A 6125-nucleotide genomic window follows, 5' to 3' on the forward strand; every position below is an offset into this window, starting at 1 on the left:
ATTTTTCCTTGTAATAATTAAAAAAATACTACTATAATAACTTGAACCCATGATACCTTTAGAAAGATTTATATAAAATTCTTTAGATAAAGTTCGTGAAATTATCAATTAAAATAATTAAATTAAAATTAAAATTGATAAATTAAAAGGTTTGTTATATATATTGTGTAAAATTTAAAAAAATTAATAAATTTTAATATATATTTTATATAGATATTTTTAGTAAAAATATTAACAAAATTTTTATTGAATAAATTCGATCAAATTTAAATTATAAATAATTTTTTTAATAATTTTTTTTACATATTAATAACTTTTACATTAAATACTATCAATCGATTTAAATTTTTTATTTCAATTTAATCATTTTTAATTAAAAATTTTATGAATTTCACCTAAAAAAATTTCATATAAATCGATTGATATTGTTTAATAATAAAAAATTATTTATAATTTCACCTAAAGAAATTGTTATTGATGATCATAGTATTTTCTTTTAGGTGGAAGCCTAAATTTTAAAAAATAATAATAAAAAATTGTACAAGTTGAAGATCGAATATATATTATTTATCGTAAATTACAACGTGACTTACTATTTTCATTTTAGTCCATTCAATTATGGTCTAAAATTTTAATCACATAATTTCACCAACTTTTACTCATTTTTGTCACTGATTAAATTGTTCCTCCTACCTTTTTCTTAACTAAACCATAACCTGTTTGTAATTCAAAATTTATCAGGTCCAACAAAAATGGTCAGGTTGGATGGGTCATTTATGATAATATTTTATTATTTTTTATTATATCATTATATATTATAGTTCCTAGTTGAAAAAAAAAAAAAAGGCTGATCGGCCTGCCAAAAAAAAAATAAAATAAAATAAATGCGAGGAATGATCCCTTTATATATAGTAATAAGATTAGGCACATAGGAGTTAGTAAAACAATTTTTGAGAAAAAAAAATAAAATAAAATGACATATATTTATCTTCTTAATTCTTGAATGATTGATCAAAAAGATTCCCTTATGATTAAAACAACGAGAAAGTGAAGCTTCCATTAATACGTACTGCATCATCCATCACTTTATGTAAAACCTACTCTCACTCTTACAAATAATCTAACAAAGGAAAATCATTGCTGTTTCAAGTTTTGTTTTTATATTTTGTAAGTTTATGAGAATTGGTGACGAGATGCCGTAAGAGAGAGAATTAGATAAGCATTTAAAAAAAAAAGATCTAAAAATTAGTCCTCATAATCATATGATAATATTAATAAGAAAGGGTACTAATTTGTCTGTTTAAAGTAAGTATTTTGTTATTGATGTAATAAATAAATGAAAAATTAAAAAATAGAGTTGGAATATGGATGAGATGTAAGGATAGCATTTGTAGAATATTATATTTAGTTCAATTTTCATTATTATCTCAAACGGAATATTTATTTTTTTAACATAAAATAAAATAAAATGAATTCAACATTTTGTTGGTTTAGATTATTAAATTTTGATAATCAGTATTCAATTTTTGACAATTAAAATATTAATTATAAATTTATGGTCATTATTTTTATTTGCCTCTTTTTCTTCCTAATGTCTAATATATTTTATTAATGCCATTTATGAAACTATTTTTTATACTGGGAATGAAAGAATTAGTACCCATTAACTTAATTTCTTGTTGAAATATTTTCAAAATAAGTGAAAAGATATGAAAGAAAATCAATTCAATATGAAACTTGTGTAAATATGATTTTACAAGTTTGCTTAAATCTTTTAAAAAATGTGTTCTTTAACTTATAAGGAGTTGATAATTGCATGAGTTTCAAAATATGTTAATGAAAACAAAAAAATTGGTTGAGTAAACAGTACAATTTGAAGAATTACAACTTATGATAACATTCTCTATAATTTGATAAGTGAGAGATTACCCCAACATATATGATAACACAATTAGGATTTTAAGTTATATCTCACTCAGTTTTTAAAATAGATCAAGTCTCTTATCTATTATTTCATGCCAAAAATAATATATAAAAAAGATAATTTTACTATTCGTTTAGCGATTTGATTTCATTAATGCAAAGTAAAATTAAGTACAGGTTTCATTGCAAACTATGATTATATGATTCATTCCATTGCATATTATATATGGTGATGGCAAAATAAGCCTAAAATAAAATAACATTTACAACATGTCTTGAAATCATATTTTCTCATGTTATAATTTTTAATTTTAAATCCATCGAACTCATGAAAACAACGTTCTTTGAACATGAAAAAGCATATAATAATTTTTAAATCATTAATGCAACTTTATGTTAATTGGAAAATTGCACATACATGAACAAGATAAATTGCATTGTCAATTACTTGGAAACAATTGACTTTGAAAGTTGGGGATGGTGTGAAGTGTGATATATTCAGCAATAATGGGAAATGTTGATCCGTGTATACCGGCATAGAAAATTTGTTAGGTGAAATTGTAAGCCATTATATTTGCTGTTAGATTTTTTTAACAAGTGGAGAGGCTTGCCAACAACCTCTTGGCCTGGCAGCAAACAAGAAGATTTATGAAACATGTGGACTTGGCTCAAGTTCAAGCAATCCCACTTTGAAAACTAGTATAATTGCAAGTGGAACTCTTATGAATTTTAAATTATTTTTCGTGATAGATTTGATTGGGGGAATTGCATATATTTCAACTTAGAATCTGGTAGGCAGATCAGCAAAGCTTATTTTACTAGAAATAATTTAAAAAAAAAGTTTTAGTTTATTATAGTTCTTTATAAATATTATAATTATACTTTTGCAGAAATCAAATAATTTAATTAATTTTCCACTATTTTCTTAATCAATCACATGATCCTAATGTCATGGAAAATTTTCAACTGACTTGGCCCTCCAAATAAGTGGAAGGGTCCCTCCTTAAATGCCTATATCTCAAAATATATCAAGCTTTGAATTGACTGAAATATGGTTCCGAGATTCTTTTAAAAATGAAAGAAAATTCTATTTCAATCGACATGCATGACTTTAACAAATTTGTTTCTATTGATCAAGAAAAAATAAATAAATTTTAAATAGAACCCACAAAATTAATGTATGACAAGTCGGCATGCGAAGAAAGTTGTGCAAAAAACAACAAAACATAGTGAAGAAACTAGAGCTTTGAACTTTTGATACAAAGAATTAAGTTATGTGAGAATTATTGTGAAACTTTAATGTAGTTTAATTATAATTTTCAATTTTAAATTGAAATCAAATTTATTCAATTAAAATATTTAAAACAAAATCTATCTATCTATATATTTATATATTTTGAGTTAAGATTATATATGATTAATTCACATCAAAGTTCCACCATAATTCTCACGAGACCAAATCTATCAAATGAAAATTCAATAAGACTTTATTTGGTGAGCTTTTTGCTTTTTTTTACAAAAAATAAAAAATAAATAAAGACAAAATTAAAGTTTGAACAATTAAAATCCTAGAAATATGTAACAAAAAGAAGCTAGCGTTCACGAAACGGCGCTTAAACAAATATAAGAAAGAAAGATAAAGATTTTGACTACTGAGTATATACAACAATTTCCGAATCATCATTATCCCTTGCCCATTTTGTTAGCAAAGTTACCCAAGAAGCTGACATAATAATCTCAACTGTTTTAGTAATGATCTTTCAAGAAAAAGAAAACTGTTTTAGTAACGATGATGCATGTTGATAAATACATTACAACCCCCATTATAGAAAACTACGTAAATTGAATCAGTCAAACCCTTAATTAAAACTCTTAGATTCGCACCAATTAAATCCTGAGAAGAAGAAGAAAAAGAAAGAATTTTGAGAAAAATTCATTCTTTCATAAATTTTTTAAAATTTAAATTTTAGATTCATAATTTTTTAAAAATATTATAAATTCATTCATTCTTTCAATTATATCTTTAAAATTCAAACAAATATATTACACCAACTAGATTTTTGCCCCTATGACGATGGAGCTTATAATTTTTTTATCAAAATTTATTTTCAATATATTTATTATTTGTTAAAATAATAAATATATTTTTAAAGTAATTTTATGAGATTACTTTCAATATATTGTATAGATTTATAGTAATTTAATATGTAATTAAATTTTATGTAAATAAAAAAATATGTAATTTAATAGGAATATTATAGTAATTTTTATCAAACACCACATGTCAAAGTTTCCTAAAGTAATGGTAAGAGTACTTTAGTAATTTCAAATGTAGTTAATTTTATATTTTGTTAAAATTTAATATGTAATTTAGTAAGACATTATAATAATTTTGACTAATTATGATAAGAGTAACATTTTTATAATTATAGTAGAAGGGATATTATAGTAATTATGGAGAATTGTGGTAGGAAGATATTTTCATAATTATGATAAAAAAAAATATTATAGTAATTTTAATCAATTATATTATAAGGGTTATTGTCGTAATTATATAAAAAAGTATTATAATAATTTTGACTAATTATAGAAGGATAACTATTATAGTAAATTTGAACATGTGCTAGCTACTAATCAAATAAATAGAGGGGTATTATAGTAATTTTTCTGTGAGATTACTTTTACTATATTATATAGATTTATTTTATTATAGTAATTTAATATATAGTTAAATTTTATGTAATTTTCATGAAATATTTGCAAAGATATTTAGTAATTTAATATGTAATTAATTTTATATCAAAGTATAAATATGTAATTTAATAAGATATTATAGTAAATTTCAAATAAAATATCACTTGTCATTCTATAATTATGATTGGTGAGTCATTATAATAGTTTTAGTCAATTATAGTAGATGAGGTATTTCTAAAATTATTATAAGAAGAGTATTATAAGAATTTTATGGATTATGAGATTAGGGGTATTATTGTACTTTTGGATGTGTCAAACAATTATCAAATAATTGAAGGGATAATATAAAATTTTTAAGAAGTTATAATTGATCAAAGTATAGTAGGAAAAACATTTTCATAACTATAACAAGAAGATATTATATTAACTTTGATTAATTATAATAAAAAATATTTTCATAATTATAATTAAAAATATTATAATAATTTTAATTGATTATGGGGGAAGAGAAATTATTGTGCTTTTGAATATGTGTCAAATAATGATCAAACAATTAAAAAGATAAAATACTAATTTTCAGGAAATTTTTTTAATTATAGAGTATAAATATGAGCATTTACATGGCGTAAATTTCAACAACAAAATTTTTTACTTTTATTTGCCACGCACATGAGTTTTTATATTGATGTCCACGTGTTTCTGAAGTAATACATATATATATATATATATATTCAAAATTTGTGGCGCAAATTTATTCAAAATTTTGGTTCGACTTTTCCATCGAAATGAGGCTGAGTATTTGACCAATGCATGAACTCGACACTAAGGCTAAGGTAGTCGACACGGGATGAGACTTTTGTTTGATTGACAATGAAGTTACACTCAAAAAATCTCTGGCAGCCAAGTTTTCTGTTATAAATATATATATAACATAAAACTATTGTATTTGTGGCGCAAATTTATTCAAAATTTTGGTTCAACTTTTCCATCGAAATGCGGCTGAGTTTTGACTAACGTATGAACTCGACACTACAGCTGAGGTAGCCGACATGGGATGAGACTTTTGTTTGCTTGACAATGAAGTTACGGCAGCCAAGTTTTACCTATCTTATTGTTTGAAAAAAATAATTTTTAAAAAATATTTATATTTTTAAAATTTTTTTTTATGTTTGAATAAATTAATGAAAAATATTTTTGATTATTTTTTGAGAAATTAATTTTTTTTCAAATAATATTCAAATAATTATTAAAATATTAAAAATTATTTATTATTAAAATATATTAAAATAATTTATTGTTAAAATTATTAATATTAAAAAATAATTATATTTTAATAATAATATTTAATATTAAAATATTATGTTAATATAAAAGAACTTAAAATAAAACTATTTATTATTTTTTATATTTTTTATTCATATATTATAATATTATTTGTTAACGTTATTTGTTAATATTATTTATTAATATATTATATTAAATAGTATATTATTTATATAATATTATTT

The sequence above is a fragment of the Durio zibethinus genome, chromosome 26 (assembly GCF_047325235.1).
Source record: "Durio zibethinus cultivar Kanyao isolate XHJ-2024 chromosome 26, ASM4732523v1, whole genome shotgun sequence".
Taxonomy (NCBI): Eukaryota; Viridiplantae; Streptophyta; class Magnoliopsida; order Malvales; family Malvaceae; genus Durio; species Durio zibethinus.